This window comes from Cheilinus undulatus, linkage group 22 (assembly GCF_018320785.1).
Source record: "Cheilinus undulatus linkage group 22, ASM1832078v1, whole genome shotgun sequence".
NCBI lineage: Eukaryota > Metazoa > Chordata > Actinopteri > Labriformes > Labridae > Cheilinus > Cheilinus undulatus.
In genome coordinates this window covers 23,737,886-23,753,547 of record NC_054886.1, presented here as the reverse complement: position 1 = coordinate 23,753,547, position 15,662 = coordinate 23,737,886, and positions in this window count along the sequence as shown.

The window sequence follows — 15,662 nt, the reverse complement described above, 5'->3', positions numbered from 1 at the left end:
TCCTAAAAAATTTCATCAAAATCTGTCCATGACTTTATGAGTTATGATGCTAACAAACAAACAAACAAACAAAAAAACAAACAAACAAACCCACTCGATCACATAACCTCTGTGGCGGAGGTTACTAGATCAAAATTGCAATTTCAGCTGAAGTTACGTGGGGATGCTGAGAGCTGAATTGTGGAAGAACTGCTGAAAATAGCCAAAAGCACAAAAATAGCTGAAAATAGCATAAAATGGCATAAAAGTAACTGAAAATGGCATTCAATAGCTAAAAAAGGATGAAAATAGCTGAAAGTACCTAAAATGCTGAAAATAGCCTAAAAATAGCTGAAAATAGCATAAGAACAGCTGAAAGTAGCCTTAGAATGTTGAAAATAGCCGAAAATTGCATTCAATGGCTGAAAAGAATAAAAATAGCTGAAAATAGTGAAAAAAATAGCTGAAAATAGCTTAAAAGCTGTAGAGTGCAATACCTGATTTGTGAAGAAAGTGAAATCATTCCTTAGAATATAGAATTTAGTTAACAAAAAATTGAACACTGCCTTATTGACAGAGTAGCCTCTTGAGTCTAAATGCTGAAGGTTTGTGAGATTGTGCTAAAGATGGTGAAGATACTTAACCCTGAGCCAAATTACTGAAAATACTTTTGCAAGAGCCACAATCAAAGAGGTGAAACAAAAACAGCTTGAAGTACAAAAACAATAAGTTAAAGGCGTTAAAACTGGTCGACAAGCAACAAAAATGGGTGAAAAAAAGTGAGAATGGGGACGAAAAGGGAAAAGGGGTCAGAAAGTAGCAAAAAATGGGTGAGAAGTGGCAAAAAATTAGTTAAAGGTGACATAAAATGGTCCAAATGTGGCAAAAAAGAATGAGAAGTGACTAAAATGTACACAAAGCAGTGAATAGTGGCAAAAACTGGCAAAACATTGGAAACAAGTGTTGAAGTAAGTTGAAGTATTAATAGTATTTTAAAAAGTATTATAAATAGCTTAATAGAACACAAGAAGCTGAAGAGAATTGATAGTAGAATAGTGAAAATAGTTAAACATCTGTTTAACATTGTTAAACAAAGTTAAACATTTTTAAAATTAAAAAAGTTAGAAATGAGAAAAGTCAGAGCAGTCGAATGGCAAAGACACTGAATTTTTTTTTAGTTTAAACGGTGTTGATAGGACAAAGTATGAAGGAGGAGCTAGCCAGAAGAAGAAGAATAAACAAAATGGCCGACGCGAATATCAATAGTGTGGATAGTGTGCTGAGCATCCCCACTAATGAATGACACAGTGAATGCCACAACTAAATGAGTGGTTATTTAATGAAAATATAACATTTTATCTCTCTAATCCAAGTCCATATTTTCATGCAGCACCGGTTGTTGTTAACACCGCTAGTCAGGTTCAGTCTCCAATTTCACCTTCAACTACACTCCGACGACTGGTGGAGAGTAAGTCTCAGGATTCTCTATTCTGATAATATTTTACAAACTTACATAAAAAAATAAAACGTTCTAATGTGGATTACTGTTTGATCCTAGTCAACGTTTCACGACTTTTCGGGCCATGGAGGGAGACAGCTGACAGTGTGCCGTTCGGCTGCGGCGATCACTCAACATCTGTCTACATACACCCAGAACTTAACTACAAAAAATGCAGAGCTTGTGCCTAGTAGTGATTTTTCTGATTGCTTGCGGGGAAAAAAGATATTAAATGTTGCCAGTTTTTGGCTGTAAATTCTGCGTATTAATACAACGTATCTCAAGTCAATAGAAATAATCAAAGAACACAATTAGAAATTTTACGGAGCAAAAACAAGTGGAAAAGTGCTAAACAAGCATTTGAAAAAGTGCCCATTGTTGGCTGATATTTTTGAGATGATCAGCAGAGTATTTGGGTAATAACAAGTCAGTTTTTCTTTCTAACTTATCCTGAGCATGCCTTAATTACAGTTTACCTTGCATCACTGTGTGGGCTGTGTCTTATGGTTATCCATTGAGGTTTTTTTGTTGTTTGTTGTCTTAAGCTGCTTGGAGAAGCTATTGTTTCCTGGTTACTTTTATTTTTATTAACGCTATCACAATTTTGTTAGATGGTCTTGGACAAGATCAGCTGACCCACACTGGACCAAGAAGAAGACAATGATGTGTCTTTGAAAGATACATGCAGACTCACAGGATTCTGTGTGCATTCATTGAGAATGGTGAGTGTGTAACTGATGCGGTTGCGGTCTAGAGTGTGCTCCCCTCTAATTTTTTGTTCTTTCTTACAACTGTAATGACCCAAAGCAAATATTTCCTAAAATTATTGAGGTGAGTTTTAATTTGGTTTTAATCTTAAACACAATTTTGGCCTCCTCCAACTCAAAGAAACTTTATTGGTGCATCTTTTGCATTCATAATGCAGTACCTTGTTTATATATACAAAAAAAAAAAAAACAGCAATATTTTTATGAAATATATTTGTAAGGGTTGGCTGTTTCATATTTAGCTATTAGTTTTCAAGCTGTTGTTAGCCCAAAACCATCCAAATCATTGTTTTTTGAGCCAGCCACAGCAAAAGGTATAAAGCTGTCAGTGAACTAATCTTTAATGGCTGGATTAATATTAACCCTGTGCTCATTATTTCATTGTATATACACTGTATGTCAACCAATAGATGTGCTGCTTTTACAACTTACACAACCTTAGACATCTGTTTTGCTCTCTTTAAATAATTGTGATCATTTAAGTTGTCCTACCGTCCAATGCTGTTAAAAAAGTAATTTCAGTTTAAAATAGAGGATTTTTTCCCTCTCTTCCAGCATCGCCAAACTTGCTTGGAAAACTTCTGCAGTTTTGGGTAGGACGGGATGTGCTTCCCCAACACTTGGCTGTTGAAGTTGTCGAGAGCTCCCTCCTGGGGTCTTCAGCTTAAATCTGCTCAAACTCCCTCGACATTACACAGACTACAGTGTCTTCAATAGAGACCTCCTTGCTGCTATTGGGACTGTTGATACTGGTTTTGGACTGATCTGAGCAGAACACACGTGCATCATTGTCCCAAAGTTCAAAATATCATATGCCCTCTGGATATCTTAGACTAGTTAATACACTTGTTGAAAACAGTTCTAAACAGTTTTAAACAAAAATATTTTGGATGATGCCTCATCCGGTCAGTGGGCAGTGCTTTGGATATGTTAAGCATTGTTTTACAAAGGTCTTTTGCCAAATATTTTTTCAGGTTCAGTCCTCTTAATATTCAGCTGAAATAATTTACAATTCAGCTGTTTTGTTATCTCCAAAGGAACCAAAACTGCAGCAGAGTGTTTTGAATGCAACTTAGACAACCCCAATTGATGGAGTTGTGGTCACTGCATCCAAATGTGAAAATACAACCATGAGCTGAGCTGTAAACCAGAGGTGAATAAATGGCAGCTGTGTGTACCTGGTGTGACGTCTGGACCTCGACCACGGCATCCTTCCTCGGCTACCCGATAAGCACAGTCTTTGGCTCCCACGAGCTGCCAGCCCCAACTGGTTGGTTCCGTTCAGTTTTTGTTGTGTTATGGTGGATAGATGGTGGAAACGGTGGTGCAGGTTTAAAAACGTGCGGGCTAAACTCATGCAGCTAAGCGAGCATGGTGCGAGCTGAACTACACAACTTCACATGTTTGTCCATCAGATGTAAGAGGGAAGTAGTTCTTTACGGCCTCTCTATCATGGCCCTGCAGCTTCTGCGAATCCCCGCTGCTCTCTGTACAGGTGTCCTCAATTTCACAATCAACCGGTTTTCAAACACAGACCGGAAGTGACGTCTCCCACCACCGACCTGTGTCGCTGGGATTTGTAGTCTTTATCTCCCAGGCTTTACCCAACAATGTATTTACACACAGCTGCTGCATCTCTGTTTAATACCAGCTCATAGTTTCAGGGGAAAAGAAAAGTAGTTTATCACTTGTGCCAGCATGCACATGGTATTGTGCATGCTGGCGCATGGGCATGATTTCTTGAGACAAATAATGAAGTTAAGCTATGTTAGTATTACACCTATACCCAGATTTTCCTGTATTGACTTTTTATTTTTGCTCATGATTGTTACATGACCATATTAACACATTGTAACTGTCTGGATCAGAGGTGTCCAAACTACAGTTGCAAGAAAAAGTATGCGAACCCTTTGGGATTTCTTGGATTTCTGCATAAATTGGGCATAAAATGTGTTCTGATCTTCATCTAAGTCACAACAATAGACAAACACAGCCTGCTTAAACTAATACCACACAAAAAAATGATATGTTTTCATGTTTTTATTGAACAAAACATGTAAACATTCACAGTGCCGGGTGGAAAAAGTATGTGAACCCCTAGGCTAATGACTTCTCCAAGAGCTAATTGGAGCCAGGAGTCAGCCAACCTGGAGTCCAATCAATGTGATGAGATTGGATGTGTTGGTTAAAGCTGCCCTGCCCTTTAAAAAACACACACACTAGTTTTGAGTTTGCTGTTCTCAAGAAGCATTGCCTGATGTGAACCATGCCTTGCACAAAAGAGCTCTCAGAAGACCTACGATCAAGAATTGTTGACTTGCATGAAGCTGGAAAGGGTTACAAAAGTATCTCTAAAAGCCTTGATGTTCATGTGTCCACGGTAAGACAGACTGTCTACAAATGGAGAAAGTTCAGCACTGGTGCTACTCTCCCTAGGCGTGGTCGTCCTGTAAAGATGACTGCAAGAGTATAGCGCAGAATGCTCAATGAGGTGAAGAAGAATCCTAGAGTTTCAGCTAAAGACTTAAAGAAATCTCTGGCACATGCTAACATTTGTGTTTATAAATCTACAATGAGTAAAACATTAAACAAGAATGGAGTTCATGGGAGGACACCACAGAGGAAGCCAATGCTGTCCCAAAAAAACATTGCTGCACAGAGAATAAAAGGCACAGCACACCCAACTTTTCCAGTCTTTTGTTAGCCTTGTCTCACCTTTTTTGAACATTTTACCATAATCAAATGCAGAATGCGTATATATCCATACACTTTTTTTTACTTAGTTGAAATATTTTATATGAAGTCAGAGTATGCTTAAATAGTGAAAGTAGGTAATGAAATTTGGCTTTTTTTTACTTAGTTGAAATATTTTATATGAAGTCAGAGTATGCTTAAATAGTGAAAGTAGGTAATGAAATTTGGCTTACTTTACTTTTAACAAAACAGTCACACTGCTTTGGAATTTATTTTTAGGAAAATTTAAACATTTATGAACTGTAAATTCATAGTTTGCAAAAGTACACTGATGTTTTACTGTTCCATGCAGCATTGTAATTTTAATATAAACCAACCAGACGAGGCAGAATAGAAACATAACTTACCTTATCTCATAGTGGGTCATCCTCCTCCAAACAGTTCTCTCACTCCAAACAAATGAGCAATCTCCCAAGCCGTGTGTCCTAAAAGAATATGAAACCTTATCACCTCTGGAGGTAAGAGATATGTTGTTGCTTCTTCTGACTTCAGCTGGACATTAAGCTATTGAGCAACTTCTTGGGGGCCATCAATCACTGTTGGGTGAACCTCATGGTCCATGTAGGCACTAAACTGAAGTATGTCTTCAACAACATTTTCCAAACAAAACTAAACAACATCAGAAGGCCCACTGTTCTCCAGGTCATCTCAAGAGGGTCTGGCTGCAGCCCTCGAGCAAACCTCTACGCTGGGGCATTCGGCTGGAGACCTCTACAGTGGGACAAAACCTCTGCTGGGGTGTGATGTACATTGCCCAAGCCTACACTGGGGCGTGCAGCGTGTTAGCTATTGTTAGCATGACCTAGCTGTTGTTAGCATGACTACACCGCTGTGCTTATGACACATAAAGCATTAAAACTGTCACCTGTGCGTCTCTACAGGTGATCAGACGGAGAACAAGAGGAAGAGAGACAAAAGCGCTGCTGTGTGCCTGTTGATGTATATTTAAGACAATAACAGAGAATTGTGACGGTCTCTACAGTATGCCTTATGCCTCATATCAAAGAATATGTGAAATCATACCTTATTGGATTTAACAACAAAGAGATTCTCTCTCTTTGCCACATAAACACACAACATCTATGATCCGCTGTTAGTATTAACAAGTTTCAACTTTTTTCTCATAATTATGACTTTAATCTCAAAATTGTATTTCAACTCTATTCTCGAAATTTCAACTTTTTTTCTTGTCATTTTGACTTAAATCTCTAAAGTGTGTTTCAACTTTATTCAAAATTTCGACTTTAATCTCGACTTGTCCAAAATTGTTTTCTCCTTTGAAAATGGCCCTAATCCACTTCCGTAAAAAATGAAGAAACAAATACTGAAATATCAAAATAATGAATATATAAGCATATAAACAAATAAATAAATGAGCCTGGAAATGTCAAAAAAGACAAATACATATATTTCTACATTTTTGCACTTTTTAAAAATTCATTTATTTATATATTCCTGTATTTATTTTTTTATTCATTTATTTCTATCCGTAATTATCTCTGTATTAATTTCTACAGTCATTTATTTTTAGTTTGGTCATTTTGGTCCCCCATAGTTTGTTGGCAGTTTTCTTAGAAATATATGTGCAAGTCATAATGATACGATTACAATTTTTCCACAAGGTTAGTAAATCATAAAGCTTACATAAAAATGTTGAGAGGGATCCTGGTAACATTACAAGAAAGCTCTTGGTCATTAAAAGGCTCTTAAAGGGGACTTATTTTACCCTTTTAAGACAAGTTTATATTGGTCTCAGAGTTCCCTAAAACATGCCTGTGAAGTCTACTGCTGAAAAAACACTCCAGGATAGGATTTTTGTATGTCTAAATACCCCTATGTTTCAGTCCTGCTCAGAATGAGCTGTTTATGTGTCTGTGGCTTTAAATGTTACTGAGCTGTCTGACTCCACCCTTGACTCTGCCCCTCTCAGGAAATGGATGTGGCTTAATGGATGTGGTTCTCCTGACTCAGGAGAGGAGGGTGGAACTTTCTTCCAAGTGGGGAGGGCCAACTAAACCTGGGGGTGGGGCTAACTGAAGGGGAAAGGGAAAAATCCGAGAACGGCTTGTTTCAGCATACATTTTTCTGAAAGGTGGAAAAAAAGGGGGGGGGGTGGATTTTTCTGGTACTTTAGGGGATTGTGGACAGGCCAGGGGCACTTTTTGTTAGAAAAGCCTGAAAAAGTGCTTTTTGCATTATATGTCCCTTTTAACACCTTGGAGCATTTCTATCATTTGGAGTTAAGTTGAAAGGCAAAAACTGAAAATTAAAAGCTTCCTTTTTTGTGGAAAGAGAAAAAATTAATGGGTTGAATTTTGTCTTTATTGTATGCTCTGTTTAAAATAGGCAGCAAGCTGTGTTTGAATTTGATGTTATTTCTAATGTTACTGTCCAAGAATCACATTCATCCCACAAGAGCACTCAAAATAAACCTAGCACAAAAAGTAAGGAGATTTGTGTTTGGTAGATGATAACTTTGTTGTAACAAGGTTTCTTGGTAATGAATCATATACCATTAGAAAGACTGTTTATTTCTTTTTTAAATTGTGCCATATTTGTAAGGAACATGCATTTGAATAGGTGGTGTGTGACTATGAAAAAAATACCAAACTTCTCTGCCAGTTAAGCACCCCATTTTCAGCACCCAATGTTATCAGAGGCTGAAAACAAGAGGCAAAAGCAAAATAAGCTGTTGGCAGAGATTTGGTTTCCTAAGGGAATGAGGGAGACCATCCGTGTTCAGGATCTGAAATGGATTAGCAAAACCCTCTTCAACTCACAAAAACTGGGGGAAGATGTAAAGCTGTGGTATGAGCCCCCTAATCCTGTGCCAGTTTACCACCAGAAACCGACACCTGGCAGATTTTTCACTCATCGACTGATGGCGTGGATGTCTTACCACTTGTGGAAGGTGGTAGTGCGTTGCCCAGTTTGTGAGAAGAACCTGACAGGTTATGGTATCCACAAGAGATCTCCAAAGGTCCTCGATATCAACAGGTGCTATCTCCTGGTGACAGAAACACTCAGGTGCACTGTGTGTTCTGTCACTATCTGTCGACCAGTCAGACTGTCAGGGGCCAGCTAGACACAGCACACCAGGAACGGTTCGGTCTGATCATGACCCGCAAGTGAGTAAAAATGGTTATAAAATGATGGAGGTTGAAAAAGTTGTACAACATATTAATTTATCCTCCTGTTAACATGAAATCTAACTTGTTTTAAAAAATCTACTTTTCAGGTATGCCTGTGACATTCGTGTTATTTTTCTGTTTTGGGACAGAATTCTGGGCAGTAGTCCAGCAAGGTTGGTCAAGCAGTTTGACATCCCCACCAGTCACTGGGTGTTGTCGGTGTATGGCAGGGACGTCCTCTCTCCCATCTTGACTGCATAAAGGCCAGCATAACATTCATATTTGGCACCATCTTAAAGTTGGATTCCACCAAAAAGGTTTAAAAAAAAAATGACTGCATAGTGTTACGCCCTAATCCTAACCCAGCCCTGCTGATTACAACAACAGCTCTCAGCTGGGAGCAGACACCTCAGGTGCGCTAAGTTTCCCTAAATGAGCAGGGTGAATTTTCCGAGTTTTTGTGGGGAAAATCAGGTACAAAAATAACTATTCATAACAATAGTACATTTTCATTCAGTTTAATTTCTTACACACATGGTATTAGCAGTGAGCATATTTAAAATAAGATATTTAATGTAAGCAGATAAACACTACGAAATATTTGTATTTTGTACAAAAAAGTGAAATTTTTCAGATCACAAAGAAGCTGGCTGAGCACGTAAGAGGAACTGCTCTCTGGGTGACCTCCATAGGCAATGAGTTTGGCCAGATCCTCACTAGTGTCCTCTCAGTGCAGGATGGGCCAGGTCTGGACACCATGGTGCAAGGTGTTACGGACTGTTACCACCCCCCACTGCTGTTGTATGTGGACTGTGGCTGCTGTGTGAGTGAGGGGACATACAAGCTGCAGTCCAGGTTTGCAGACTGGCCAGACCTCCAGATCTGCCTTGACATCTGCCACTTTATGCAGACACCGGCTGTAGGCTGCACCGCAGATGCCCACCCCCTTTACCCTACTTTTATGGGCTGTCTCTCTGCCTGCATCTTCAAGTGGGATGCAGGAGACCTCACTCTCTTGCAGCAGGAAAAGAAAGAGCAGCTCTGGCATGAAGGTGTTCCGTCTCTAGCTGATGAACTGGTGGACAAGAAAATCAGCAAAAAAGAGCTGAGTCAGTTTTGCAGGAGGAGGACTCATGGTGTGACGGAAACCACTGACCAGCTGCGCCAGAAACTGGGAGGTGCAAATGGGATGCCATTGCTTGATCAGGTATGGATGGAACACATCTGGCATGTTCAGAAACGACATGTCAGATGTATCCTCAACATGCCTGGTGTACAGCTGTCTCTGAGGTAGGCACCACCACTAAGTATGGTGTGGTCCTCACCAAGTACTGCTGTGCCAGAGGGTCCACATCCCTGGAGTCATTTCACCACCACCTGAATAGATTCGTTCCAGGTTTGTGTCTCCCAAATGTGTGATCATTTTTTTCGTTTTTATGGGGAAAAAAATTAGATTGAAAGAAAAAAAGCCTTTGATTGGCATATATTTTTTGTTTTCACAGGAACCAGTGCGAATGCACTTCCAGCTTTACCTCCTGAAAGGCCTGAACAGGTGGAAACAGGACTGGAGTGTTGTGGCAGTGACAAGAAAGCCACCATCTTTGCTGACCTACACCGGGTACCAGAGCGTCAAAAGGCATGCTCTCACCACCACTGCCCCACTTGCCCAGCGGCCAGACTGCTGTCACCTAATAGAAAGTATTTTAATCAGGCTGGGACTGCAGTGGACCTCTCATCAGGCTTTGAGAGATCCACCGCAGTCCCAAAAAAAGGGGGACAGGCACTGTGTCAAGATGGGACCTTATCCTGGAAGATTACAAGAGAATAAGGCAGTGCATTCTAGCTAATGGGTCAGTTGCAGCAGACCAGCTGGTGGATGTGAGCCACACCACACTTGTGCAGTGGCACAACAGGAGGGTGAAGAGACAGAAAACTGCTTTTATGATGCAAGAGCTATGTCTACCCAGCTGCTTAGCTATAGCTTCTACCACTCTCCTTCCTACTAACTTTCAAGCCCCAGTTGCTCACCCCCAGCCAGGACCAGCACACCACTACATTTTTCCTGAGAGCACTGTGGGCCAGATGACATACTTTGTGCGAGAAATGGCGTACGCCACTTTCAGGCCCTGTTTTGTGCCCACATTTTTTGTGTGTTAATAATGTAGTTTAAAGGATGCATCTGTATCTCACTTTATTATTTTTGTAATTTTCATTAATAAATAACTGATTATTCTAACTTCCTCAACAAGATTTAAGCCGTTTTTTTTAATTGAATAGTTGTTTAAATTAAGAAAATTAAATAGGAGAATGTGATGAAGGGACATATTTTTTGGGCATTTTATAAACATTGGCGTGTTCCAGCCTTGCAGATATGAAGATCTGCTGCCTTTCGGAAACTAAATAATCACTGATGAAATAAGACAAACCCTCCTGCCTTAGAGAAACTAAAAGACCAAAATTAAAAAAACAAATGTCAACAAAACAAACATTTCTGCTGCTTCCTGTGAGAAGATACCTGAGGGGTAAAGCCCCTCAAAATCTGCCGTAGGTGAGGCTTGAACTAGTAGCATTGTTACTTCTTTTATGCATTAAATGTCTACAGTAATACTAGTGCAGGTTTTATAAAAATGTTTCTAAATTTCAATAAATTAAAAAAATCTGAATCTTGTTCATCTTCCTTTTTAGTCCTTGTAGCGTGTTTATGAACATTTGGGTCTGGACATATTTAAATCTAAAGAACAGATTTCTGATACATTAAACAAAGCTTACAACAGTTGAGCTGGTGCAGTGTGCTGATCTGTAAGTCTTACGCCCGATTCGGACAGAATAAGAATTACTTAAGGACCTCTGGTAATTTGTAAATTCCCCTCTAACATTGATTTTTTGGTGTGGCGCATTTGCATGCAATAAGGAAAGTCTGTAATGTACTCAAATTTACAGACAATTCTGAAGGAAAACATAAGAATGCTAACTGGACATGCCAGATGGATGTGTTTCACACATCCTTCCCGGAAAACCTTCGATTCTAAGCGTTTGGGAAAGGGCAGAGAATTTGAAAAAGACTCGAAGTGTGATTGGATTAACATTCTGTCTGTTACATCTTTACAGGCCAATAAGAGCAACAAAACACGTGATGTAGCCGCGTCCGAGGTGTGTTTTCGCAGCTACCAAGGAATAATATGAACTATGGCAACTATAGACATGTCAGTACACGACTTTTTTCGTTTCTTAAAAGAAAAAAACTCACTGCTGTTCTTTGTTCTTTTAACAAAGAATGTGTCCATCTGCATTGCAAGGTTATAAGGGTGCTGCATGGCTGCAGCAATGAAAATGCATGATTAATTTTTAATTCCAAAATTTATACAAAAATAAATGTAATGTGCACATCACATTCTGCAGGTGACATTTTTGTCATGCATCTTACACAAACGGTTTACCTCATGGTCAATCTGAACCCTTCCTGTTATTTTTAACATTTTTATGCATTTGACGCTGTAATATTTCGCTTTCTATTCATTGTGGAACGTTACACATCCACAACAACTGTTCTCACCGAGATCAGCTGTTGCAGCTTAACCACTAAATGTTGACTGACACATTTTAAATCATAAACTGTGATGTGCATAAAATATGCATTAAGTTATGTAAAATAAAGCAATTTTTACACATACGCTGAAATTAACTGAAAGCGAAGCACTATCATCTCTATATGTCAAAATTTTGTTAACCATTTCCTACACAGCGTCTGTTTTTTTTTTTTTTATCAGAAAAAGGAATAAAGAAAAGTAATTACTCGTGGACCTCTGTGTGCTGAAATATGGTAGGTAATTTGCCTTGGATTTTTTAATCCTGCAAATAACGGAGATGGTCAGTTCTCACTGGATAAAACACGCTGACGGCCTGTTAGGTTTTTAGTCAAAACAAGGGAGTGTCACTGTAGTAAGGTAGTTATCTTATAAATGTCTTCATTATTTTGATGGATTTCTGAATTTTTAACATTTTATTTTAAAGTTAACATCGGTAAGCATTTTCTAGGCCCAGCAAATTTACTTAATCATTTCAGATGAGGATCTTTAGTGAATTTCTTATCTGAATCTCTAGAAATCTCAGATTTACATATATTCAATCCATGACCATCCTCTTTTAAGGTGTCGTAGATGTGACAGGAGGAGTGAGTATTGTTTTAGTTAGATATTTATCCGTTAGCTGTGATGGTTATTTTGATGGATTTATTCATTTTTAACATTTGCCTCATGAATTATGCCAGTAGAGTACATGGTGGCTCATGGGGCTAGGTGTGTTGTTTTCACTCACTACGTTCAAATGAACTTCTCTGGCTGACGAATTCACCTTCATAAATTCTATATAGCATTGATAAATGTGCTGCATTCAATTGTGGATTTGCACTGTCATGTTGCAAAAGCGCTTGTCATCTCTTTGTGACGTTTTATGTAAATGCAAACAAATACGGAAAATTTGTACCAGCAGTTTTGTTGAAAATAAACAAAATGTTCTGAAAATCCTTACAAGTGAGAGATGCAGAATGTCAAGGTTCAGCCCTCAGCACACACAGTTCTGCTTCAAGTACCTGCCAGTTAATTGCTAACACCTGAGAGCATGCTCACAGGTGAAAACACTTGAAACACAAGTACCAAAATACTGTCCCCTTTTGTCTTGGACTAGTCCAAATTTAAGTGGGTAATTTTAAGAATAGTGGTTTTTCCTGTGAATTTTGGCTTTTTGTGTACATCTGAACGACATTTTAGGTAATTAAAAACACCTTTGAGAAAATATATGATTTTTAGTACCTCTGTTTACAGAATTTATGTGTAGACAGGAAAAAATTGTTTTGGTTATGTAACAAACTGCTGTCAGGTTCTCCTGTGTGCAGGATTGTGACTTAAATTTGCATAGAAACAGCAGATGCTGCCACACTTTTTGCCAAATGAACTACAGGTTTCACTGCTAATTCATGCTACATCCTTTTCTATAGAAGAGGATTAGGGTCAGAGGCAAGGGGAAAATAATTCTGTGCACTTTAAGATTAAAGTCAAAATGTTGGGAAAAAAGTGAAAAGGTCAAGAGTGAATTTAAAAATTTTGCGAAGAACAACAACAACAAAAAAAAAGTCAAGCCTGTTTAAACCATAAAAATAGTCTTGTATTGATGAATTTGTGAAACCATACTTCAGAAGAGATTCTTTCTCTCTTAGCTCATAAACACTGCAGTTGTCTAGTATCTGTTGTTTTTATAGTCTTATAAAAAATTTACTCTATTATCAAAATGTAAGCTTTTTTCTCGAAATTGTATTTAAACTTTTTTCTTGATATTGTGATGTGTTTTTTCTTGACATTTTAACTTTCATCTTAGAATTTCTACTTTATTCTCTGCAATTCAACATAAATCAAATTGCACATGATTATTTTTTCCGTCACCTCTGGCCTAAGTGTGTTTTGTTAAGTTATGGGTTGCCCAGGGCACCCTAAAGGCCTTTGCAAATGTAGGCCGTCTAGTGGCTCAGGTGGCCTAGTGGTTTAAGGCGCGCCCCACGTACGCGGACGGCCCAGGTACGAATCTGACCTGAGGCCCTTTACCACATGTCTCCCCCCGGCTCTCGTCTCTGTTTCTGACTCTATCCACTGTCCTTCTCTATCAAATAAAGGCACAAAAATTCCCCCCCCCCCCCCCCCCCCCCAAAAAAATCTAAAAACAAAAATTAGTCCGTTTTTCGCACGTTAAAATAGAAAATCAGTTTTATGTTATTCCATCGTGTTTGCACACTGATGCTGAAACTTTTGTCTGCCATTATTATTATTATTTTTGGAACAGGTTTGATTTAATGTGAATTTCTCATCAGTCCCAGTCATTTGGATGGGGATTTATGATTCAGATGCAATTTGACCGTGTATTATGTAAAAATCAACCGTGGAAATATAACAGATAAAGGCATACATTCTTAACCTTGCAAGGCAGATGGATGCGCCCATTTCCTTGTTTTTCACTGGCGAATCCATCTTGCAAAGCTCCCGTCTGAACTGTTTGGGTCCACAGGGGCAGTAATTTCAGGCATGGCAGAGTCGTGACATAAACAAGCAGGAGCAAGAGGGGGTACAATTATGGCGAAAGAGATTAGCGTGGATGCTGCTAAAGTGCCAGTTTTAGCAGAACTTCAGAATAATTCATCATTAAAAAAGGAGCAAAGAACAGCAGTGAGTTGTTTTCTTCTAAGAAATGAAAAAAGTCGTGTACTGACATGTCTATAGTTGCCATGGTTTATATTATTCCTCGGTAGCTGTGAAAACGAACCTCGGACGCGGCTACGTCACGTGTTTTGTTGTTCTTATTGGCCTGTAAAGATGTAACAGACAGAATGTTCATCCAATCACACTTCGAGTCTTTTTCAAATTCTCTGCCCTTTTCCAAACGCTTAGTATTGAAGGTTTTCCGGGAAGGATGTGTGAAACACATCCATCTGGCGTGTCAGGTTAATACATTCTTAATTGACTCAAAAAGTTCTCCATCACTGCAATTTGGCACAGCACTAAGATGCATGAGCAGCAGGTGCTGTAGGATTCAGTCAGGATGGATGAATCCAAAGGCAAATAAAACACAGCAGACTTAATGTGCAAGGTTTGAATGTGTGACGTTTTTTCAGATTATGGATTTAGAAAAAAAACCCATCCAAAAATAATGGACCCAGTGTGTGAAGACCTCTAATATCATTATTGTCTTTAGTGTGATGTTCAAGGCTTTTAAAATTGCAGTGTGTAATATTTAGCCTAGAAGCATTTAGTGAAACAAACCTGGTGAAATTAAACATATTTATAAGAAAGCCAAAGTAAATTGGCTTTTAATCACCTAAATATGTAAAATTGTTTTATTATTAAGTTAGAATAAGCATTTAATTCATTCATAATGGGAGGAACCCCTCCATGGAGTCCCCCATCTTGAATTTTTCATATTGCATGTTTCTACAGTACAACAGAGGGCAACAAATAACAGAAACCTATTTCTCAAAATTCCACTGTATGCAATTTGTGAGTGTTGAATTCCTTTTGCATTTTTGCATCATGTATATTTTTCTTCAATTCCTTTAGGTGTTTAGAGCCACAAACTGTCGCCTTGATACCAATTTCTGATACCAGTCTGACTTAGTTCAAAGAGAGAAAATGCTAGACTCAAATCCAACAATCTATCCATCTTCTTCCACTTATCTGAGGCCAGATTGCAGAGGTAGCAGGTTGAACAAGTCAACCCATACTTCCCTTTCCGCAGGAACACTTTCAAACTCCTTCTGGGAGATCCCGAGGCTTCCCTAGACCAGACAGGATATATAATCCCACCAGCGCATTCTGGGTCTTCCCAGAGGTTTTCTCTGAGCTGGACATGCCTGGAAAACCTCCAAAGGGAGGCGTCCAGAAGACATCCTGATCAGATGCCTGAACCACCCCCTGTGGCTCCTTTTCGATGCGAAGGAGCAGCGGCTCTGCTTGTCTGAATTCCTCACCCTATTGCTAAGGTTTGAGCCCATCC